The sequence below is a fragment of the Geotrypetes seraphini genome, chromosome 2, assembly GCF_902459505.1.
Source record: "Geotrypetes seraphini chromosome 2, aGeoSer1.1, whole genome shotgun sequence".
NCBI classification, from domain to species: domain Eukaryota; kingdom Metazoa; phylum Chordata; class Amphibia; order Gymnophiona; family Dermophiidae; genus Geotrypetes; species Geotrypetes seraphini.
Genome location: NC_047085.1, coordinates 453773051 through 453799153, shown reverse-complemented (window position 1 = coordinate 453799153; position 26103 = coordinate 453773051). Strand labels below are relative to the sequence as shown.

Below are 26103 nucleotides of genomic sequence, written 5' to 3'. Positions count from 1 at the left end.
ATAAGGATATTTATTGTTGAATCTTTTGGCCAAGTCAAAATAAACCTTTTTTGTCTACATTATTTATTAGAGTTATCTTTCTCTCTTATCGGCATTTAGATTAGAATCTTATGTTTTGTTGTGCTAAAATATAGACTAGCCTGAGAGAGAGGGAATCACAAATGTTCTCAGCACTGTACATAAGGAAAATATTACTAAAGAAACAAATATAAAGTATAAATTAGACACATTTAGGCCCCCTTTTATGAAGCCATGTTAGGCTTTTTTATCACCAGACACAGCGGTAAAAGCTCCAACGCTCATAGAATTCCTATGAACGTTGGCGTTTTTACTGCTGCAGCCGACAATAAAAAAGCCTAACGTGGCTTCATAAAAGGGGGGATTAGAGCCTAAATGCATCAAGACACTCATTTGATCAACTTATTTTATCTGGAGAATAAACAGATGTGGAGAGGCACCCAGTTATCTCTGAGGAGACTACAGAAGGAGAGCCGTTAAAGGAGGATCTTGTTATCCAACTTTTATACTCGAAGAGACGCCATTTTATAAAACAAGTAGCCACCTTCTTGCCGTTATAAAATACTATGGTTTATTCAGATTTGTTAAATCACCTTTTTTTTTTTTAATTACAAAATGACTCAAGACAATGAACAATACAATTAAGTAATAGACAAGAACTCCACTGGTTCATAGGAAAGCAAACCATTCAAACAAGAAAACAATTGTACACTCTATCATAAGTGGCAGAGAACATACCGTGATCATGAGCTGTAGGTACATATTTAACACATGCATGTATTAAGGAATTTCATAATCTACATGTATATGTTCTAACTCTGCACATTCTCTATCCAAACTCCACCCTGTAGACACCCACCATCAAAGTACAAAATATGCATTGATGTTATGGTGCATACTTTGATAGTTGATATTTTGTAAGAGATCATGTACTCACATATGAGGTTATATATGGATCGGAATGACTATAAATGGCTAAACTATACGAGAAATAACAGATCCACTCCTACTAATATAGCATGACAGGGCTGCCAGACGTCCGGATTAACCCGGATATGTCCTCTTTTTAGAGGACTGTCCGGACGTCTTTCTAACCTGTACAGAGTTTGTGCAGATTTTTGACTCGGGGCTGTGTCTGGGAGGGCCTCCGAGCATGCACAGATGTGATGCAATGACATCACACACATGCACATGCATGTGACATCATTGCATGCGTGTGACATCATTGGGTGTGACATCATTGCGTCACATGCGCACATGCTCAGAGGCCCTCCCAGACACAGCTGTGAGCTTAAGAGGCCGTTTGTGTAGAGGCGGGGCTGCAGCAGAATGGAGCATTGCTGGGCTACATGTCTGGGTTTTTACTTTGTGAAATAATATGGTAACCCTATATACATATTGTGTTAACAAATACACTGAGGAAAACAACAAACATTTTTGTGAGTTTTTGGTGAAAACACTACATACATCCCATCACCATAATATGAGGACCAGGTAAAAGGAAAAGGCAGCAGCAAAATCATAACCGCAAAATCAACCCAGTGGAAAAATGGAAAAAAAAAAAAAAGATAAGTGGGAAATGACAAACAAAATTAAAACCGCAGCAGAGGAAGCTAGGTAAAGTGCATTAGCTGGGCAACCAGTAAGGGTGGAAGCAGGAAAGAGGTGCTGAAAAATTCTCAGCCCAGCCAAGAAGAGAATGACGTGGATATGGTTCAATGATCTGAAACAATGGCAAAAACATAGAATTTCGTTTCTGCAAATTGGCACTTGAAGAAATAAGATAGCACTCTTCTGCTGCAGTGGCAAAATAATGCTCAGAACTCAAGAAGTTGGTTGCTGGGGCTGAGAACTTTCCAGCACCCCCTCGTATAAGAAAGAAAACCAGGAACAGAGTACTGTAATTTTATACTGGAAGCCAAGCTATAAAGTACAGAACTGTTGCTTCGATACTTTAAACTACTGTTTGAAATTTACGTGGTAAATTCTTTTTTTTTTTTTTTTTTTTATAATTCTTTATTGATTTTTAAACAAGAACAGTGTTATATAAATAAAAGAACAGTATATTATTGCATTCAGTCATAACACTAAAATCTATATAGATAACAGAACTATCATTCAATAATTACATTATTTTGCATATAGTAATAACATAAGAACCAAATAAATAATATAAAATGAAACCAAGTTACCTAAAATATCATTATCAATATTTCCTCCCAACCCTCCACCCTCCCTGGATGTAAATTGATTCTGATTGGAAGGAACCTTTGTTGACCTACCTGCCAATGGGAAGATGTAGTATTACAGCCCAGAAGTTGAGGGCAGTGGCAGACAAGTTGGTAAGCCCAATCTTTAGATGTTGGTGTTGGGGGGGGGGGTTGCATTCTTTTTGGAATTGAGTTAAATGATTAAATACACTTTCAGATTCTATTGCTTTGAACTGAGTTACATGATAACTCAGGACCTACATATCTGCTTGCTGGATCAGAGTCCTTTTTAACCCTTTCAGGACCATAAGGATCGTAGGCCAATTTTTGTGGTTTTGACGACATTTTTATGGTAAAAAGGGCTTGCAGATGCCAAAAAATTGATTATTTTTGTGAAATATCATTATTTTTTTTTTTTTAAATCAAACTTCTGGCTTATGAACAGTGTGGCAAGTGAATCTTCTCGTCAATCTGGCAACGACGCTAATGAATGAATGTCGGAACCAGTTTGTTTACATAAAGGCAGTATCATATGGAATCCGTACATATCAAATTTAGAACTGTAGACTATCCCAATCAAAATTTATAGGATTTTAAAGTTATGGGACAAATATGTCCCTTGGTCCTGAAAGGGCTACGGAGAAGGGCTGACAAACTGACCAACCCCAAGGAAGATGTAAGGAGGTCTGTGTGAGACAGAGGTCTCAAAGTCCCTCCTTGAGGGCCGCGATCCAGTCGGGTTTTCAGGATTTCCCCAATGAATATGCATGAGATCTATGTGCAACCCGATTGGATTGCGGCTCTCAAGGAGGGACTTTGAGATCCCTAGTGTGAGACTAGGGTAGTTCGAGGAGGCTGGCCAATAACCGGGGGAGGAGAGGGGGGGGCACTTGGATTTCAAGAGGATCTTAGCACTTTGATTGTCAGCAAATCCAGATAGATGAGTTTGGGACATACACCTAAAACCATAAAAAAGCTTTTCTAGTGTCATACTGCAAATCTTCTTTCAGACATCCAGCACCCATTATACAAGCTATATCTGCGAAACTGAAGTCGTGCAATAAATCCCACACAGTCAATCACCAAGGCTTTAGGAAGAGCTCAAGAAACAATGCCTGCTTTGCTTCCAAACCAAGAAGCTCTGGGCAGCTGCATTTTGGAAGTATAGACAAGTCTAAACCTTCTCATCCCTCTGACCCATTAAACAGATATTCAGGGCTTTTTATTCACACAATACTCGCAAATACTGAGCACTGATACCCTTTCCATTGCCTACTAAATTTAACTCACTGTCCCCAAGTATTAATGAAAGAGCCCACGTCCTGTGCCCCCCCACCCCCCAACCAGGAACAGCAATGCCATTCAGCCGTCTCCCAGTACTGGGTGAGTAACTCTCTCCTCTTCAGAGGTTTTTATTCTGGATGGCACCTCTGTGTATATACAGGCAGTACCTGGGTTAAGAACGAGTTACGTTTTTAAAGCTGTTCTTAAGTCAGATTTGTATGTAACTCAGATCTTGTAGATTTTAAAATTCCTGCTGCTTACCGCTGCTCCCAGCTGACAAAATGGTCAACTGTCCCGAGTCCAGTGTTCCCTCTAAGGTAAATGCACGACCACACACTGTTCTTAATGTGGCCATGAATCACTCCTGAATGTGCTACAGGAGAAGTGTAGGAGTCTATGCCACTGGAAATACTGCTCAGTGAAATTAAATGAAGCCGCAACTGTGTTCTTAAGTACAAGTCATACTTAATAATAATAATAATAATAATTTTATTTCTTATATACCGCCAAAGCCGTAGTAGTTCGAGGCAGTTTACATCAAAGAAGGGCTGGACAATCAGCGAATATAGATACAAACAGCGAATATAGATACAATTTAAATAGAAATGCAGGATACTGGTACAATGAATAGGTACAGTCAGCGAATATAGATAACTCAGGGACTGCCTGTAACAGCTAAGTTAACTGACCTCATCTCCAGATGAAAAGCAATACTCTGACTATGCCCTCTTCACTGAGTACAATCTCAGTTCAAAGCTGGCACCCTGAACAAAATGTTTATCCCTAAAGACAAACCCAAGAATAAGAGGCTTGCTCCCTTGACATAGCTATACTGTCCACTCCAGGTGAGATAGCACAGACACAGAACAATTAAATTTCAAATGTACCACAATAGTGGAGTGCCTCAGGGATTCGTAATGGGGTGAATCCTATTCAACATATTTTTGAGCAACATTACTGAGATTTGCACTCCCCCCCAAAATTAGAATAATGGTCTAATGTTTGACAGCTAAGATTTAATGCAAAAAAAGTGCAATGTGAAGCACTTGGATTGCAGAAATCCAAGAGAACAGAATGTGCTAGGAGGTGAGAGTCTGGCATGCATGGATCAAGAGAGAGACCTTGATTCTTGCGTAATAATAGCGTTCCAAACAGCACAATATCATATTCAAATGCTTACACTTGGGACATTATAGTAAATTCAAGGGGATTTTGGGATCCATTAACAAAATTTTGCAAGACTTAAAGTTTGCGTATTATTAGTATTTCCCTTTGATTCATGAAAGATTGCTCTACACATCCAGGAGGGGCGGGTGGGAGGGATAGGGGGGGTTAAGTACTTCAATATTATGTGATTGTTTATAGTGCTGTATTTTATATTATTACTTTGCTAATCTGTTGCACTATTTATTGGATTTCAAAAATGAATAAAGTATTAATTAACAAAAAAGAGAAAGACCTTGAGGTGATGGTGTCTGAAGATCTCAAGGCGGTGGCTGTTGCCGGAAGAATGCAAGGCTGCATAGAGAGAGGCATAACCAGCAAAAGAAAGGAGGTGTTGATACCCCTGTACAAGTCATTGGTGAGGCCCTACTTAAAGTATTTTTAGAAAAAAGTAAAAACTTATCTCTTTGATAAATTTGTAGAATTTCATATTCTTGTCGTAGTATCTTTGAATTGTTTTCTGTAACATCGCTGTTTGTATGCAGTCTCTGTTTTTTTGTAAACCGCTCTGAACTGTTTGTGGTATTGCGGTATATAAAAATAAAGTTATTATTATTATTACTGTGTCCAGTTTTGGGGGCCGTATATCTATAAGGATGTAAAAAGACTTGAGATGGTTCAGAGGAAGGCGACGAAAATGGTACACGGTTTGTGCCATAAGGCGTATGAGAAGAGACTGGAGGACTTGAATATGTCTATGCTGGAAAAAAAAAAGGAAAGAGGTGATATGGTACAAACCTCTTTCAGAGACAAGAAGGCGGTAGAACTAGAGAACATGAATGGAGGTTGCAGGGAGGTAGACTCAGGAGTAATGTCAGGAAATACTTTTTCACAGAGAGAGTGGTGGATGCTTGGGACGCCCTTCCAAGAGAGGTGGTAGAATCCAAAACTGTGAACAAATTCAAAAATGCATGGGATAGACACAGGGGATGTTCAAATAGAAAGAAGATGGAAATGCAGCATGACTGTTAAGGTGTTACCTTGAGCGAGAATAGTGGAAGCTGAGCCCGATGCCAAACAGGCTTGTGTATGGTCTGTGTCCCCCACATGGAAAGAGAAAAAGAAAATCCAACATGGGGGAGTGAAGCCCGATGCCGAACAGACTTGTACGGTCTGTCTCCTGCACATGGTGAGAGACAAGTGAAGCTTTGACAACTCCAATGTGTTGGTTATTTTGTAGTCACATACTATGAGTGGGGGAACTGTGCAGCTATGGAGAGGGGGGAAAGGATGGCATCTTCCCTAGTAAGTTGAATACTGTCAGCAATACACCACATCCCGACCAAGGAGAACTCATGCACTCTTTACAGCCCCCCCCCCCCCCAATCAAAGGTATACAAAGCAAAAAAATATACGACGGACCAGAGGAGCGAAACTAGACCGCCACCTCTTCATCTGCTGACTGACATCCAACTACAAAACATTCAGGAAAGAACTTAAAACCTTTCTATTCAAGAAATTTGTCAAATGATCTAAGTAAACCTGATCGATTCTCTACAGATCCCGACGTATACTACATCTATTAACCATGTATTCTCCCTGGAAATGCCCAGGCCAACTCTTGTTGTAAACCGCCTATAACTGAAAGGTATTGGCAGGGCAGGATTAATTCTTCGAGGGCCCCTAGGCACCTAAGTACGCTGGGCCCCCTGGCCCTGCCCTGCCCTGCCCCTACCCCGTCCATGCCCTGCCCCTACCCCGCCCATGCCCCACCCCACCCTGTCCATGCCCCACCCCTGTCCCGCCCCCATTTATCTGTTTTCTTATTTACTTCTTTATTTCACCTCGTATTTCTTTTTTTGTTTGTTTGTTTGGTTGGTTTTTAATTCAAAACAAAGATTAGCATACCAGTGCACAGTTTTTCTTCTATGCAACCCCCAAACATCTCTGAACAAATCCCCCTTCCTTCCCACCTACTTACCCAGGACTTTAACTCTGAACCCTTTCCATGCATATATAAAAGTGTTCAAATATTTGTAAAGCAGTAATACTATCCGAATATGTTTATATTAATAACCAAGTTTACAACGCCTCACTCTACATCAACCAACTGTAACCCATATGTTCAAAGAAGCATGGGATGAACACAGAGGATCTAGAATCAGAAAATAATATTAAATATTGAACTAAGGCCAGTACTGGGCAGATTTTCATGATCTGTATATGGCAGTTTAGGGGAAGATGGGCTGGAGAGGGCTTCAATGGCTTGGAAGGTGTAGATGGGCTGCAGTAGGTTTTGATGGAGATTTTGGCAGTTGGAACCCAAGCACAGTACCGGGTAGAGCTTTGGATTCTTGCCCAGAAATAGCTAAAAAGAAAAAATTAAAAAAAAAATTAAATTGAATCAGGTTGGGCAGATTGGACCATTCGGGTCTTCATCTGCCATCATCTACTACATTACTATGTATAAACAACCAAATATGTAACTCCTCTAGCACATTCCACTCCATGTATGTTAACTTGCAACGAAACAACAAGGCAAGCAGTCCACCAAAGAATCCAACATGAAACAAAAGATGATTGGCAGAAAAATAAGGATTCAAATCAGGTGCTCCCAAGAACTATGCCTAATGCATTTCGCCAAACTAGGCTAGTCAACGCTAACAAAAAAAAAACATGTCTTTCATACAACCAGAACACAGAAAATACCTTTGCCTAGTATGGAATATTTAATCACAAATTAATCTTTCTCCCATTTATAAAACTGTAGTATGGTTTTTAGCCACAGCCAGCGCTAAAAAATGCTCTACAGTTTTGTAAAAGGGGGGATAAAATATAAATACGTAGACAAAGGTTAAATAAAACCACCAAGAAGCTGGACTCTGCATACAATGCAACACCACAGAAACAGTGATGTCCCCTAAAGCAAACAGCGATGTCCTCTAAAACAACAGCGATGTCCCCTAAAGCAAAAAAAATTAATAAATAGAAATTTTTTTCTACCTTTGTCTTCTCTGGTTTCTACTCTCCTCATCTTCTTTTCATCTTCTGTCCTTCTGTGCCTCTTCCAGAAATTGTCTGTCTCTCCCTTCCATCTCTTCTTCCCCCCTCCCCCCCTTGGTGTGGAATCCATCATCTTCTCTTCCCTTTTCCAATGGTCTGGCATCTCTCTCACCGCCTACCCTCTCCCACATCCCCATGGTCGGGAATTTCACTCTCTTCTCTCCCTTTCTCCCACTTCCATCAGCATCTGCCCCCTTTCTCTCCCTTCAACCCAATTCCATCCAGTATCCTTCCCCTTATATCTCTCCCCTTCCCCTGCACACCAATTCCATCAGCCCCTTTCTCTCCTTCCATCACCCTTCCATACCATCCTGCCCCTTTCTCTTCCTCCACCACCCTTCTCATAACCCTTCCATACCAACCTGCTCCCTTTCTCTCCCTCCACCACCCTTCCATCCTCCTTTCTCTCTCCCCCACGGCAAAGCCTCTCCCCTGCATCAACAGCATCGCCCCTCCAGCAACAGCAACGCCCCCCCCCCACAGTAACGGCAACGGGCCCCCCCACAGTAATAGTAACGGCCTCCTCCGCAGTAACGGCAATGGGCCCTCCCCGCCCGCAGCAACAGCAACGCGGCCGAATGTGTTACAGGAAAGTTCCGAGCAAGTAAGTGACATCGGAGGGGGCTGGACTGGCAGAAGCAGTCATCGCAGGACCTTCCAGTAACACATCCAGCCACACTGACGTTGCCTGGGGCGGGGGGGCCATTGCCGTTACTGCGTGGTGGGGTCCATTGCCGTTACTGCGGGAGGACCCGTTGCCGTTGAAAAATAGCAAGATGAGTCGCCCTCCTTCACCGGGCCCCCGTCACAGTTTCGGGCCCTAGGCACGTGCCTAGTTGGCCTAGTGATTAATCCGGCCCTGGGTATTGGTGGGATAGAAGACACCAATGTAATGTAATGTAATATCATCCCCATCATGTTTGGTATGATGGTAACTTCACAACCAGCATTTAAACATGGGTGACTCAAGCTTACATAGAGTGGTGGGCGAGGTTCTAGTCACCTTGTTAGAATGGACCATGAGGGTCTTTTTCTGCCTTCATTTACTGTGTTACTGTGAATAGAGGCAGACTGTGTGTCACCACCTGCAATCAACTGCAATTCAAAGATAACTTCTTACCTCTCCAGGTTCTAACTTTTAGTGGGGTTATAAGCTATAGTAAAATTTACAGTTTTACAACAGAAATTTACCACGCCTGTAGCACTTTAATATTGCTTAGTGACTTATCCAGTAACTGTCATTCTTTATTGCTGTAGCTAGGAATATCACACATTTCTGGTTGCAGCAGTGCAAAGAGAGCAGGTCTCATGTTGGGCCTATTTTAAAAGGCCAGCTGCAGATTTTTTTTTTAAATTCTTTATTCATTTTCAAACTTACAATAAGTGTGACATATGTTCAAACAAATTAATTTGGTCTCGGAGGATGAAATGTACGATGTTAGCATCTATGAGACAAACTTGGTTTTTTCTGTTGCATAGAGCGTTGTGGACCCCTGTTAGGTTACAAAAATTAGATAGTTCTTTGTCTAATAGATGTTGGCATTGTCATTTGGAAGCAGGAACTTTAGATCATTTATTGTTTCATTGCCCATTTATTATGAATTTTTGGAAATCAATTTGGGACCAAATTAATAATTTGTTAGATAATCCGGTGGCACTATCCTATGATACTGTGATATTTGGCATGGAAATGAGAGCAAAAAGTCAGATATCTGTGAATAATAATAAATTATTACTTATAATGACTGGTGTTGCCATTCAGCAAATCACATATAATTGGAAGGATTGGAGAAGATTAAATTACAACTTTTGGTGGAACTCTCTGTGCCGTATCTATAAAATGGAAAGATTTATTGCATTAGAAAAGGGTTATTTCAAGAAATTTCAGGATGTATGGAAACCATTAACAAAATATTGTACGGAGTAGCTGAGTTTGTTTCCCTTAATTTTATTAGTATTAATTGGGTAGGGTGGGGATATTTTATTAATGCATATTTATATTATACTGGATTATATGCTAGGGAGGGAGGGAAGGGGGAGTGATAAGATTTTAAGTAATGTGCAAATGATAGTTTGTAAGTGATATATTTATTGTTAATGTGATTGAATATATGTAACACTTAATGTAATCTTAAAAATGAATAAAGAATATTAAATTTTTTTAAAAAAAGGCCAGCTGCAGATTCTTTTTTTTTTTAATTCTTTATTCATTTTCAAACTTACAATAAGTATGACATATGTTCAAACAAATTAACAATAAATACATCACTTAATAATCATCATTGGTACAAAACATAAACTCTTATCACCCCCCCTTCCCACCCTTTCCTACCATATAATCAAATATCTTATAGAATATTTAATAGTAAAATAACCCCCCTCCCCCCCCTCACTATTGAACTTGTAAATTTAAGGGAAACAATTTCATCTAAACAGTACAATATTTTGTTAATGGCTCCCACACATCTTGAAATTTCCTGAAACATCCCCACTGTATTGCAATAAATCTCTCCATTTTATTAACATGACATAAAGAATTCTACCAAAATTATAATTTAATCTACTCCAATCTTTCCAATTATATGTAATTTGTTGAATGGCAACACCAGTCATTATGAGTAATAATTTATTATTGTTTGTAGAAATCTGACTTTTTGCTCTCATTGCCATACCAAATAGCACAGTATCATATGATAAAGCCACTGGGTTATCTAATAAACAATTAATTTGGTCCCAAATTGATTTTCAGAAATTCATAATAAATGGGCAATAGAATAATAAATGATCTAAAGTCCCTGCTTCGAGATGACAGTGCCAACATTTATTAGACATTCAAATAACCCTCACTCCCTTGACAACCTCTGATCAGAAGCCCCCCAACCCATAAGAAACCTTTTTCAGAGAGTACACACCCTGAAAGCCCTACTCAAAATTCTCTATTCCAGTCTTCTCCCTCCCCATCACCTAACAAGGGCTTCCCTAATACTGAATAGGAGGGCAGGAATGATCTCCAGTCACTTCTGCCTAATCAACACCCAGTTTCAAAATGGTGCCCAAATCCCCCTACTGCTAGTGGGATTTAGGCATCTTGCCCCCCTCTAAGCCACCAGGGAGAGCCCCCAAACATAGGAGGATGGGGATTTTTAGCAGGGACATTCAGGGGAAAGTCAGGGCTTGCTGAAATGGGTCTCTCAAGAGTGGGAGGGAGCTTGTAATAAAAAGGGCTTTCAAGAGGGGTGGGAGCAGGAGGTTGTCATCTGTGGCAGGGTCTGCAATCAGCCCCATTAAGAGGCTCAAGTTAATGGCCTGATGCTCCCAATAAATCATGATAATGGCAACTCAAACCTGGTATTGTCTTGCCATGAACAAAGTACTTTGTGAAGACAAACACACTTTGCATAAAGATGAGGGGTTTTTTTTATAGCAAACTGCATGCTTTACAGTTCATTATTCTTAGAAAGTATTAAAAACCTCTTGCATGAAGGGCAAACAATGTACACTGTTGCCATTTAATGCACTTTACTTGGCACAAAATGTGCATTATTCCCTTAATGCATATTAGTAACGAAACCTCTAAATCTCAAGCTGGAATCTTTGCTTGCATACATCTATGAAATTCTAGAATTAGACTCCTGTACAAATGGAGATTTCCACAGCTACTGGACATGTTTATGAGTCATTCCGATTTTCTCATGATAGACTAAAGCAGTGTTCTTCATGGCAAGGCCCGGGGACCAGTAGCAGCCCCTGGAGATCTTGGGCAGCTCATACCATCATTCTGTCATTTTTAATTCTACTCTTTCTTTATTCAAGCTCACAACAAAAATGGAAAGTGGATGGCAGGAAGAACTGCATGTTTGAAGGGCAAGGCATTTCTCAATAGTCAAAGAGAAATGCCCACCTTCTTGAGAATACACGCAATAAAAGTTTGAAGGAAGGTCTTTTTTACACACTGATCAACAGCACTGAGGCCTTGCATGAGAAGATATTTAGTGGCTTTTGTTCTGCTCATTTGGATCCAAAGTGGCCCTGACTTAAAAATTAGTGAAGGCCTAAAGCAGGGGTGTCAAAGTCCCTCCTCGAGGGCAGCAATCCAGTCGGGTTTTCAGGATTTCCCCAATGAATATGCATGAGATCTATTAGCATACAATGAAAGCAGTGCATGCAAATAGATCTCATGCATATTCACTGGGGAAATTCTGAAAACCCGACTGGATTGCGGCCCTCGGGGAGGGACTTTGACATCCCTGGCCTAAAGGATGAAGAAATGAAACTTGGCCATGGGCCTCAATGGCATTTTAAATATAATTTTAAGGACTGTACATCAGATGTCTCACACTCCTCCCTAGCACCCACTGAGTGATGAAAACCATTGTCTAACTTGTTCATGAAAAGGTAAATCATTTTACAACACTTTAAAAGGTTTTCTTCCTTGTTTCATACCTCTAAACAAATAGCAAGGTAAAATCAGTGAATTTTTTTTAGGTGCATTTTATTATAATAGAAATGCTTGTTAGGTTACCAGATTTTATGTTTATAAAATGTTTATAAAATCTAGACCCATGGCCCCGCCCCAGACAAAGTGCCGGGTTTTGAAAAGCTGTCTGGACACCCGGACATGTCCTCTAAAAAGAGGACATATCCAGTTAAATCCAGATGTGTGGTAACCCTACTGTTGATGACCCTTTATTCCATTTATCTATTTCTCTCTTCCTACACATACATCTGCACCTGTGTGGATGAACACATATACACAGCAAAAGGCAGGCACATAGGGTTACCAGATTTTTTATGTCAAAAAAGAGGACACGAGGCCTCACCCCCCAATCACGAACTGCTCCAGCCCATCCCTATTCATGCCCCATTCCACCCCCAGTCATGCCCCCACACGTTTCAAGTTTTTATTAATATTTGATAAATCGCTTATTCAGTTAACTAAGAGATGTACATCTTTAAAAAAACATTGATTATGAAAACTAACAGGGTAATACACATCTTTTAACTCTAGGACATACATGAAGGGGATAGCGGGGAGAAGTTACAATTTTTAGTTAAAGAGAGAAAACAAAAAAAGGGAAAAACATCGATTACAGGACCAGAGGCAACATTGATTCGCTAGAGGTAGGTCTTGTCAGACAAATCTGATCAATTTCTTTGACTGGGTGACCAGAGAATTAGACAGAGGGTGTGCACTAGATGTGGTGTATTTAGATTTTAGCAAAGCCTTTGACAGTGTTCGACACAAACGTCTAATAAATAAACCGAGTGCCCTCAGGATGGGTCCCAAAGTGACAGACTGGGTCAAGAACTGGTTGAGTGGAAGGCGACAGAGGGTAGTGATTAATGGAGATCGCTCTGAGGAAATGGATGTTACCAGTGGTATGACTCAAGGTTCTTTTTAACATTTTTATAAACGATATTGCTGAAGGGTTGTTGGGCAAGATTTGCCTCTTTGCAGATGATATCAAAATCTGCAATAGAGTAGACACGCCGGATGGTGTGAATAACATGAAGAAAGACCTGGCGAAGCCTGAAGAATGGTCTGAAATTTGGCAGCTAAAATTTAATGCTAGGAAATGCAAGATCAAGCATTTGAGCTTCCAAAACCCAAGGGAACAGTACAGTTTAGGGGGTGAAGAACTTATGTGCACAACAGAAGAGTGGGACTAGGGTATGATTGTATGTGATGATCTTAAGGTGGCCAAACAGATTGAAAAGATGACGACGAAAGCTAGAAGGATGCTAGATTGCTTAGGGAGAGATATGGCTAGTAGGAAAAAGGAGGTATTGATGCCCCTGTATAAGACTTTGGTGAGACCTCATTAAGAATATTGTGTACAATTTTGGAAGCCGCACCTTCAAAAAGACATAAAAAGGATGGAGTCAGTCCAGAGGAAGGCTACTAAATGGTATGTGGTCTTCATGATAACGATCTCAATCTGAATCTGTTATGATTTGTATTTATAAATTTTATTTAATAAAACTTATTGAACTAAAGATTTCAATCTGTATACTTTGGAGGAAAGGTGGGAGAGGGGAGATATGATTGAGACGTTTAAATACCTACGTAATGTAAATGCGCATGAGTCGAGTCTCTTTCATTTGAAAGGAAACTCTGCAATGAGAGGGCAAAGGATGAATTTAAGAATATGATAGGCTGCAGAGTAATCTAATGAAATACTTTTTTAAAGAAAGGGTGGTAGATGCGTGGAACAGTCTCCCAGAAGAGGTGGTGGAGACAGAGACTGTGTCTGAATTCAAAAGGGCCTGGGACAGGCACATGGGATCTCTTGGAGAGAGCACGAGATAATGGTTACTGCGGATGGGCAGACTAGATGGGCCATTTGACCTTTATCTGCCATCATGTTTCTATGTTTTTATAATTTCATATATAATTTTTTGGTCTCTATGGATGATTCTTTATATGCTTGAAGAACATTTCATAGACCTCAGCGGTACCTTCTGTATGTAGTAAACTTTCCTCCATACAGAGTATTGGCTCCATACAGAGTATTGGCATATACTTATTAGCTGTATTTATTTTACTAAATAAATATCTTATAAATTAATTCACAAATAAATTTATAGCAGAATAAATATATTTATAATAGACTAAATAGAAATGCCTTAAGCCGAACGACTCATGCTCCCCACGTTCAATGCTTTATCAGCTAGGGAACATGGCTGCGGCGTTCTTTTCTTTTATTTCAAACTTAGTCACATGATGATGACATAATACACACACGTATACGTCCCTAGTCCTGGCCAATTAATATAGTCCTCAAATTTTCAAACTAATGTCATCCACTCGATGCAGTTATTATTGGAATAACAGGTCTTTGGATACACTGATTGTTGAGTAAATTAATTTGTCCAATGTTTTTATGACATCATCACATTAACGTCTGCACATGTGCGGAGACCCTCCAGCCGTGGCCTCAAGTTTAGTGGGCCACGGCTTGAAACATTGGCAAGGCACTGATGTAAAACATGCTTGAAAATACTTTAGAAAATTGCCCTCTACAACCTCTTCTGGTTTGGTTTAACTGGACAGGTCTTGCTCTGCCCTGCAAGAGACTTCACATCATATATCTTCAGGTTTCCAAACACAAAAATAAACTGAAAGCAAAGAAACATTTGTTAACAGATGGAACACAGAACTAGGTTTCATTTCTTGGTCACGACTAAAGATGAAGTGTTGATTTAGCAACAGATTTTACTGCATTAAAGATGCAGTTATATATTCTATTAAATTAGCAGCTCAATTAATCTCTCTCTCTCTTTTGAGGAGGAGAGATAAGTCAAAATTTCTATTAATTAAAAGTAGCAGTAACACAGGATAGGCAAAGACAGTTTCTTGCTATGAGAGATGAAACGAGGAGGTTGGGTGCTACTGTCACGTTAGCCTACCTCTGTAAATGTATTGTTAAATAATTTGGGTTTAAAATAGGTTTTCTTTGTTCCTGATCATCTAAGATCTTTTTTGGACCTCAAGGGATTAACCAGTTGTGAGGGTGGAAACTCCAAAATGTGAAGACCGAGGGGTCTCAGCCGTATAATAGTCTTTACCTTGAATTGTATTGTTATAATTTTCTCCCTTTAATTTCTATTTTTCTCTCTTTGAATATTGTGGTCTAAGGAAGAGTCAATTTCCAATGTTCTCTCTTTTTTTCTTCTTTATATTGTTTTCTGATGGGGTGAGTTTAAGTTTGGATATGACTCTGAATTTCTTGAGCAAGTAGTTGTACTTGTAAATTTATGATAAATTAATAAAAATGTAAACAGTAGCAGTAAAATAAGCACAGGAAGTTCTATGCACTATATCCACTCTCAAGAATCTACAGAGTCTTCAAAAACCTCCACATTCTTGTACACTTTTCAGATTCTGCTGTCTACTCAAAATGTATTAAAAGCAGGACTTCAACTCATCTATGTGCAAAAAAAATCCTCAAAACAATGTGAAAGAGCACTTAGAGAAATATTCACAGACTAAGAATAAGAAACCAAAAAGTCTTGATTTCGATAACTCCTAAACTCAATACTTGGTAGAAGCAGCTTATCCTCTATAATAAAACCCTTACCCGAGCATGCGCAGTTGACATGGCGTGATCCCTGCCGCCATGATTTCTGCTTCCGTACCGTATTCCATTTGCGGTGCGTGCAGCGGTGAGAGCAATGGCAGGAGGGTGTCCGAGGTGCTGCGAGCCGTCCGGCTGCTACTGCTGCACAGGGAAGTGGAGGGGGAGAGGGAAAAGGGGCTGCTTTGGGGGGAAGGGAGTGCTGGGGGGCAGGCAGCAATATTGGTTTGCTCGGGGGGAGGGCCAGAGAGAGATAGGCAGGGGGCCAGGGAGAGAGACAGACAGAAAGAATGACAAACAGACAGACAGACAGCCAGTGGCCAGGGAGCAAGAAAGAAAGACAGACAGGCAGCGGCTAAGGAGACAGAGAGACAGAAAGAAAGACAGACAAACACATCTATTCTAGCACCCGTTAATGTAACGGGCTTAAAGACTAGTGCATCAATAACAGCCTTGAATCATTTAGGATATGTCTATGAACTTTATATAGCGAGATGGCACAGTTTTTGCCCATTCTTCTTGGCAGAATAGCTCTAGCACTGTCAAGCTGGCTGGGCATTGTCTGTGGCCTGTAGTCTTCAAGATTTATCACAGATAGAATTTAAGTCTATGTTTTGGCTGGACCACTCAAAGATATGTGCTTTCTTCTTCCTGGATCACTCCACTATTACTTTTGCTTTGTACTAAGAATTACTGTTCTGCTAAAAGGTAAATCTTCTCCCTAGACCAGGGGTGGGCAAACTTTTTGACTTGTGGGCCACCACGGGTTCTTAAATTTGACAGAGGGGTTGGACCAAGAGCAGATGGATGGAGTGTTTGTGTGAACTAATATAAATTAAATGTAAACGTCATAAAATAAAAGGCTTTGGTCTTTAAAAGGTAGCAAAGCATGAAAACGTAAGGTTTATTGTACAAAACAAATGTGCATGATCATCTCTCCCTTCCTCTCCTTCACCCCATTCTTCCTCCATTTTCCCTTCCACCACCTCCATCAGGAGCGTATTCCAGGCATCTCTCTGTAAAGAAGAATTTCTTAACATTACTCTTGAAACTACCACCCCTCAGCCTCAAATTATGCATTCTGGTTTTACCATTTTCCTTTCTCTGGAAAAGATTTTGTTCTATGGTAATACCTTTCAAGTATTTAAATGTCTGAATCATATCTCCCCTTTCCTCTAGGGTATTCATATTCAGTACTTCCAGTCTCTTCTTATATGTCTTTTGGTGTTTCAGATCATTGATTGAACCATGTCAATGAAAAGTGTGGAATTTTCAAATGTGGAACTCCAAGCCATAGAAACATAGAAAGATGACGGCAGATAAGGGCCATAGCCCATCAAGTCTGCCCACACTATTTACCCACCCTCTTAAATCTACTGACCCCCTAAAGAATAATTGTAATTATACTGTCACTCTACTTACCCGCTCATTCAGTCCTAGTGACCCTATCCCTTGGCATGACCTCGTAGGGATCCCACATAGGTATCCCATTTGTTCTTGAAGTCTGAGATGCTGCGTGCCTCGACCACCTGCACTGGAAGCTCGTTCCAATGCTCAATCACTCTCTCCGTGAAGAAGTACTTCCTGGTGTCTCCACGGAACTTCCCTCCCCTGAGCTTGAGCGGATGTCCTCTTGTGGTCATGTATTTTCTAGTCCTACAAGAAAACTCCAAAGGAAATCCTTGAATGTATGATGCAAACATTGAGTGCTAAATGCTCATCATACTCCACAGTGAAGAAGTGGTGTGTAGACTGTCAACGTGGAGATTTTGAGACCGAAGATGCAGCAAGCTCTGGGAGACCTCCTGAAATTGTTGACCATGTCCATGACCTGATTTTGGCTGATCAGCAAGTATTGGCTAAAACAATTGCTGAGACACTATAGATATCCAGGGAATGTGTTGGGTGTATAATCCACGAGCAGCTGGGTATGCAGAAGTTGTCAGCCCAAATGTTTGAATGCTGACAAGAAACAACATTGAGTAGACACTTCCAAGTTGATTTTGCAGCATTTTCAGAGCTTGTGCCAACTTTTTGGAATGACTAGTTACTGTTGATGAAACATGGTTACAACACTATGATTCTGAGACAAAACAACAGTCCATGCGATGGCGGCACTCAGTTTTTCCAAAGCCAAAGAAATTCAAGACCCAAACGTCAGCAGGAAAGGTCACAGACACAGTGTTTTGGGATCAGGAAGGTGTTGTAATGGCTATCTTCTAAGGGGCCAATTAGTTAATGCAGAATACTGCTATAACTTGCTGTACCGATTAAAGGGGGAATTGAAAGAAAAAAAAGAGGGAAGCTGCAGAAAGGAGTCCTCTTTTTGCAAGACAATGCACATGCTCACAAGGCTGGCAAAATGATGGATGTTTTGACACAGCTGGGGTTTCAGTGCATAGAACATCCACCCTACTCACCAGATCTTGCTCCATCTGACTATTTTCTGTTTCCAAACCTTAAAAAGAGTTTGAAAGGGTGACAATTTTCAAGTGATTCAGAGGTGATTGCAGTAGTGGAGCTGCATTTCAGTGATCAGACATCAGAGTATTTTTGAAAAGGTTACTTACATAAAAACATAAGATTTGCCGCTGCTGGGTCAGACCAGTGGTCCATCGTGCTCAGCAGTCCGCTCACACGGCAGCCCTTAGGTCAAAGACCAGTGCTCTATTTGAGTCTAGCCTTACTTGCGTATGTTCTGTTCCAGCAGGAACTTATCCAACCTTGTCTTGGATCCCTGGAGGGTGTTTTCCCTATATTTTTACCACTCTCTGAGTGAAGAAGAACTTCCTTACGTTTGTACGGAATCTTTTCCCTTCTAACTTTTGCGAGTGCCCTCTCGTTCTCTTCAGATACAATGTGCCAAGTGTGTTGAACACAGGGGTGAATATGTGGAATAACTTGTAAGTTTCATGACTCCATGTCATTCTCTTCTTGGTTGAGCTGAGAACTTTTCAGCACCTCCTCATAAAAATGAGCCCCATTGTGTTGCTTCAGTATTTACATATACTAGCTAGATAATAACATAAGAATTACCATAATGGGACAGACTGAAGGTCAGTCAAGCCCAGTATCCTATATTCAACAGTCGCCAACCCAGGTCACATGAACCTGGCAAGATTCCAAGGAGTAAAACAGATTTTATGCTGCTTATCCTAGGAATAAGCAGTGGATTTCCTCAACCCATCTCAATAAAGGCCTATGGACTTCTCTTTTAGGAAATTATCCAAACCTTTTTGAACCCCGCTATGCTAACTGATTTCATCACATGCTCTGGCAACAGTTTAACTACAAGTTGAATAAAGAAATATAACATAGTAACATAGTAGATGACGGCAGATAAAGACCCAAATAGTCCATCCAGTCTGCCCAACGTGATTCAATTTAAATTATTTTTTTTTCATCTTAGCTATTTTTGGGCAAGAATCCAAAGCTCTGCCCAGCACTGTGCTTAGGTCTGAAGTCTCCATCAAAGCTCACTCCAGCCCATCTAAACCATCCCAGCCATTGAAGCCCTCCCTAGCCCATCCTCAACCAAATGGCAAAATACGGACACAGACCGTGTAAGTTTGTTTTAAATCTACTACTTAGAAGCTTCATTGTATACCTCCTATTCCTAGTAATTTTGGAAACAGTAAACAAGTGATTCCACTCCACTCAGTATTTTATAGACCTCTATCATATCTCCACTGAGACATCTTTTCTCCAAGGTGAAGAGCTCTAGCCACTTTAGCCTTTCCTCGTAGGGAAGTCTTTCCATCCCTTTTATCATTTTTGTCGCCCTTTTCTGTACCTTTTCTAATTCCACTATATCTTTTTTGCAATACGGCGACCAGCACACAGTATTCAATCATCATTGTATATTTTTATTTCCACAAACGTAGGCATCAGTCAAATTTTTTTGAAGTCTGGGCAAAAATTTAGATGATTTACCACAGGGATCACCAACCTGCAGTATCTCAGTGCTACAGGTTGCTGACTCCTATGCAAAAGGAATGACGTTGCTTGTGAGCCACCTCGCAAACAGTATTTTTCCACTGACCCAGGAATATCGACCTGCCAAGCTGTGGCCCGATACTAGCAAGCCACATCTTAAAGGGGTCTGCAACAACAGGAAACAGTTGAAGCTAGAGTATCCCCCACCCCCAGCATAAGCCTCCTCTAGCAGCCCCTACCACCAACAATGCCCATCCAGCCAGACCTATCCCCAACCTGAATCCCCCCCCCCCCGTAGTGCTGAACCCCCCCACACAGAAGTTCCCCTTCCACCACTGAAAACCCTCCTGACAGACAGCCCCAGCCCCCTCCCAGCCCTACCATTGAAATTCCCTAGTTTCTAGGGGTCCGGGCAGAAGTGATTCTCAGTCGCATGTAGAGATCCAAACAGGCACTGACAACCCCTAACATAGTCTTGAGGTACTACTGCTAAATTATAGCTCCATGGCCTTGGTACAAGGTAGGGCATGAAAGATGTATATCCATATCAGAGTTAAAGTGGATGTAAATTTTGGAGGGAGTGGGGTAGTCTCTCCATCTCACTGGAAGCAGTTGAGCAATGGTAAAGGCTTCTTCTGAGAGCTGAGTGTGCATGAGTGCTTTTGGTTGGCAGGGTGAGGAAGAGGGTGGAGTTAATGGAGGCTAGAGTAAGTGGTGGAGGGGTTTAGGTTTAAATGGCTTTTGGATGCAAGGAGGAAGGACAGGGTGCTGACTTCTTGGGGATTATGATTTGTTGAAAGTGTAACAGGAAAAAGGATGGGTGGTTCATCATAATACCCCTTCTGTTCAATGTTCCTTTTCTCCTTATAATGCTTTTTTTTTTTTTTTTTTTTTAATTTAATGCTGCAAGAAAAACAATGGTAGACTAAGAAGTAAACAACAGCAATAACCCACCTCACTACACATATACCCCTAATTTTAAAAATATTTCCTAAAAATACTTCCTGCTCAAGGTGACATATTCTATTTGTGCCTGAAACAGGATTAAGGGCTAGATTCACTAAGCCCTCCGATCATGTCCTGACCACTTTGCGACCCCGACCCAATTCACTAACCTTCCTCCCAAACCTATCCGCACCAGATCCGGTCTGTGCATGCAAATGAGGGGAAACAGCGTGCAAAGTAGGAAGGGCCTCGATTCACTAAACAAATTCAGGCACACCGACTGGGCTGGCCGATCCAAAAACAAGCGACTGCTGAGGACCAGTTGCTTGTGCAAAAACCCTGCTCTCTGCCCCGACTTTCCTGCAATTCTCAAACAGAAAGCACTAGTCTGCAGTAAGGAGGTGCACTTTTCCACCCTGAATGCTAAATTAGAAGTCTGCTCCCATCAAAAAAAAAAAAAAAAAAAAATAGCTACAATATCAAGGGGGAACTGGGCAATAGTGCTTCGAAAGCAAACCTGCTCTCTGCTGCCCTGCCATCCTTCTAGCCCATTGTTTTAACCCGCGGGTTAAACCGGGGCTCGTGAGTTAAAAAAAGAAGAAAAAGATCATGGAAAGAAAAGTCGTTTTTGGAGAGCAAGCGTATACGCAGACTATCTAAAGGCAAAGAAGATGGTCTGTGCGGGCGTCAGGATCGCTCTTCAGCGATCCTTGTGGTCGGTTTGGGGCATGCCTCCGATCGGCCGAATTAGCATGCAGATGCGTTGTGAATCGGGCACTCAGCCACCTCACAGATCGGATCCGTGAGATTAGTGAATCTAGGCCTAAATGTGCCCAATGAGTTCAAGGTCAGTAAAAGTGAAGTAACTAAGAAAAGAAAAAGAACACCTTAAAGAAACTCAGATATTGATTCACTATATAAATATTCAGTCTATTTTAAGCAATGTTTGTCAAAAAGAGAAAACACTACCAGGGCAAATTTCCAGATTTTCCTGGCTAAACACCCACCCTTTCCCGATAAAAGTACAGTATATGCAGGAGTCAACAGATAGAGGATTACTATACAGGTCCTAAGCGGGGCATGATGGACCTCTGGTCTGACCCAACAGAGGCACTGCTTATGTTCTTATGTTAATCCAGGCAAACAGTAGCCGGGTGTTAGGAAGAGAGAAGTAGCAGCACAGGATTGCTGTCTACAAAATCCTGAGTGCAAGTGGATTGATTTTTCACTCAGTCAAAAATTACAAAGACTAGGGGGACACTCAATGAAGTTACAGGGAAATACTTTTAAAACCAATAGGAGGAAATATTTTTTCACTCAGAGAATACATTGCCAGAGGTTGTGGTGAGAACGGATAGCGTAGCTGGTTTTAAGAAGGGTTTGGACAATTCTTGGAGGAAAAGTCCATATTGAGAAATACAAGGAGGAAACCACTGCTTGCCCTGGATCGGCAGCATGGAATGTTGCCACTATTTGGGCTTTTGCCAGGTACTAGGGACCTGGATTGGCCACCGTGAGGACGGAGTACTGAGCTAGATGGATCATTGGTCTGACCCAGTAAGGCTATTCTTATATTCTTATGATTTGCACTTTCAAAATTACACATTTTAGGCACAATTCAATAAAGGGTGTCAAAAGTTGGGCACACCAACAGCAAATTATAAAACAACATTTGGACCTCAAGAATCCATTATACAATAGTGGCATAAGTCAGCATTTAGCACCATCTAGACACACCCATGCCATGTCCATAGCAGGCTTAAATGTGGCACTTTAGAGCAGTGTTCTTCAACCGCCGGTCCACAGAAATTTCCTGCCGGTCCACAGGGCCGGCATGTGCATCGGGCCCCAGACTGTGCTCTTCAGCCGCTGGTCCACGGTGCGATCGATGCAGCATTGTCTTTGGGCCGGCTCCCTCTTCCTCAGCGCTGCAGTGCACAAAGCCGTGGGCAGAGGCTCCTACGTGCGTCCTGCGCCTGAACCGGAAGCCTTTTCTCTGACGTTGCAACGTCAGAGGGAAGGCTTCTAGATAAGGCGCGAGATGCGTGAGGAGCCGCTGCCCACGGCTTTGTGTACTGCAGCGCCGAGGAAGAGGGAGCCGGCCCGAACATAACACTGGGGAGCGGCATAAAACAGCCAGGCGGGAGCAGGCCAGAAGGCAAGGCACAGCTTGGAGGGAGAGAGACAACAACAGTAGGGGGAATTATTTTATTTTTGATTTTAGTGATTGATTTACATCTGTTAAGGAAGAAATGCATTTGTTTCTTTTCCTCTGGGGTTGCACTGCATGCAGAGTATTCCATCTTAGAGTTTCGTTTGTATATATTAGTACTTTTAGTTTTTGGTCCTGTATTTGCATAGGGGTTATCTGTGTTCTGGTAGGAATGAATGTTGAGAAGCATACAGTGTGCTTTGTATAGTTTAATTTTGTGGGGGGGGTGGGGGTGTGTGTGTGTGTGTGCAGGGCCTGGGGCGGAGATTGGATGGAGATGGGGGGGTGGTCTGGCCCATGACTTAGCCAAGTGTTCTTCAACTGCTGGTCCATGGACCGGTGCCGGTCCACAAACCAATTATTTTATTTCCGCCAGTCTATAGGTGTCAAAAGGTTGAAAACCACTGCTTTAGAGAGTAATGGCAGTATTCCATAACACGTGCACATACATGGGAGACACCCATGATCTGCCCATGCTCTGCCATTATGGACTAAATTCAGTAAATGGTATCCAAAAATGCACACTGAATGCTATTCTATAAGCGGTGCTTGAGTTGGGCACCATTTATAAAACAGTATGCAGTGCTGGGATCCATACCTAACTTTTAGGCATGAAGATTTACACCAACTGAACCCTGGTGTAAATATCTATGCCTAAGATATGTGTGGATCTCCTGAATTCTATAGTAGAGTGTGCACCTTTGGTGACCTGCCCTTGCCCCTTCCAAGGGTACAGCCCCTTTTCAGTTGCACACGAAGGCCCGGATTCCATAAACGGTGCCTAGCTCGGCGCAGAAGTCAATCAACTGCTAGGTGCCATTATTAAGAATCATGCCTCAGCAGATGTAGGCGTCCTACACACACTCGCCGCTCCATTAGGCCAGCGTTTCCCTCACCTAATTTGGCGGCGCCTATGTCAGACACCTAATGACGCCTAACTCAGCTACACCTACATATTTTCACCTTGACATCCTTACGCATTCTTAGGCATAGGGCAGCGTCTCCACTTAAGCGTCGCTAAGCATCCTAAGAGGTCGACGCCAAACTCTTAAATTGTTTAATTACTCCTCCCCCCCCTTTTTTTTTAACAAAACTGCACGAGAGGTATTTATCGCCGACCGGGGGGGCTGAATGCTCTGCCCTGCTCCAATGTTCACAGAGTTCCTATGAGCGTCGGAGCAGAGCACGTGGCCGGCAAGAAAAATCTCTTGTGCGGTTTTGTAAAAGTGGGGGGAGGGCTAATGTTTTTTGATTGACTGAAAACTGGTACGGTCAATTACCACACTGATTAAGGCAATTTTTTTAGAAAATTAGGTGTGGATCCCATACTTTAGGCATCACTAGGCGGCTGCAATTCAGGTGCCTAGCAATACCTAATATAGGTGTCCTTTATAAAATATGACCCTAAAAGATTAGTTACAGAACAGCACTTAGCAAGATGTCCGTGGACCTAAATCCAAATTATTGCCAATTGACGCCAATAATCGATTGTTGGCTCCCAACTATTACTGCTAATAGGCTTGCTAATTAAACTGTGCGTGCCCAAGTTTGTGCATTTATTTTAAGTACAGTATATTGCTCACTTGTGAGGATCACTTATACAATACGCAAAATACATCCTCCCTTCCTGTCCAAACGCAACCCTCCTCCTCCCTTCCCTGTCCCAACGCACCCCTTGTCGTCTTTCCCTCTGTTCTGTGTCCCAGATTCATGCCTCCCGCGGGTGTTTACCTCCTCTGGCCGGCTCTCTCCGGCCAGTGGCATTTCTCTTCACAAAGCTGCGGCCGCCGGTTCCAGCACAAGGCTTGCAGCTGGCCCGGAAACCTTCCCTCACATCATTGATGGACCATTGGTCTGACCCAGTAAGGCTATTTTTATGTTCTTAAAAATCTATACGGGTGTGAAAACTTTTACAAGGTACTGTGGTCTGGATTCTTGAATTGGCACCGATATCAGCGGCCGCTTAAAAAGTATCAGTGCTGGTTTTGGAATCACGCCGATGTGAAAGATAAGTGCCAGAAATGTAGGCGAGGGTTTCCCAGGTCTACATTTCCTGCGTTTATCTTCACGAGAATTACACCTACGTAGGTGCTTCAGGCCGCCTAACGCTGGCCATGCCTACTTTGGCATTTGGCAACCTAAAGCGTCTATGGAGGAGCAATTTTAGCACCAATTCTATAGGCGCTGCTAAGCACCTCAAATCTCAGTTAAAATCACTGTTGGACAGCATTTTTTACGGAGGTATAGGCGCCTAGATAATCAGCGCCGGTTTGATAATCTAGGCTTTCATGTACAGCTAAAAAGGTTCAAAGAGTAGGGCAAATATCACATAATACATCTGAGTGAATTAGACCAAGAAAGCAGGTCTGTGGGCTTTAGTAAAATTACTGTATCCCCCGTTCTCTTGCCACACTTTGCTTCAAGCTGGGATGAATATATTTTTTTTAAGAGTAAATATAGTTATTATGTAAATATCACTTGAGAGAATTTGGGTTTTATGACTTTATTTGTCTTTTAGAGATCAAAATAACCTACAATGAATGAATCCTTCAATTTCTGAGCACCTTAGCTAACCCATCTATAATTATATAGCTAAAGAAGGCACATCACACTTGTTTCTGAATGAATCATTAAAGGCTTAACATAGCAGCAGAAATACTAATGGATTAGGGCAGAAGATGAAATTAATACACTATTAAAAAAAAAAAAGGTAGATGCAGAAAGCTCAGCTCATTTCTCTGAAAGAATTCAATCTCAGTAAAAAGTGAGATTGATTGACAGCCCTACCTAAGCTTTGTCAAATAACATCTGATGTCTCTGGTATAGAAACCAGCCTCCATTTATTAAATGAAGTCAAAACCAACACTAGAATTTTATCTTGTCAGCCTTCCATTTAGCAAACTACAGCCATTCTAAGTAAAGCGCCAACATATAAAACCCTTCTTCTATACCCACATTTATAGAAGACATCATACTTTACCTTCATTTTGAAGGTGCAACAAAACTCCAAAACAGCACATTAATAGTAACATAGTAAATGACGGCTGATAAAGACCTGAATGGTTCATCCAGTCTGCCCATTAGTTATACCCATTAAAAATACATGATTAAATTAACTTGTCTCTTCTTTGATATTTCTGGGTCATAGACTGTAAAGTCCACCTGGTATTGTCTTAGGTTCTAAATGCGGAAG

General features: G+C 41.5%; 1 protein-coding gene across 1 annotated transcript in view; it reads right to left on the bottom strand.

The window, feature by feature from the left end:
- CCNY (cyclin Y) overlaps nt 1-26103 on the bottom strand; it is a 384247-nt gene that overhangs the window by 270910 nt on the left and 87234 nt on the right. The gene's annotated exons all lie outside the window — the stretch shown is intronic.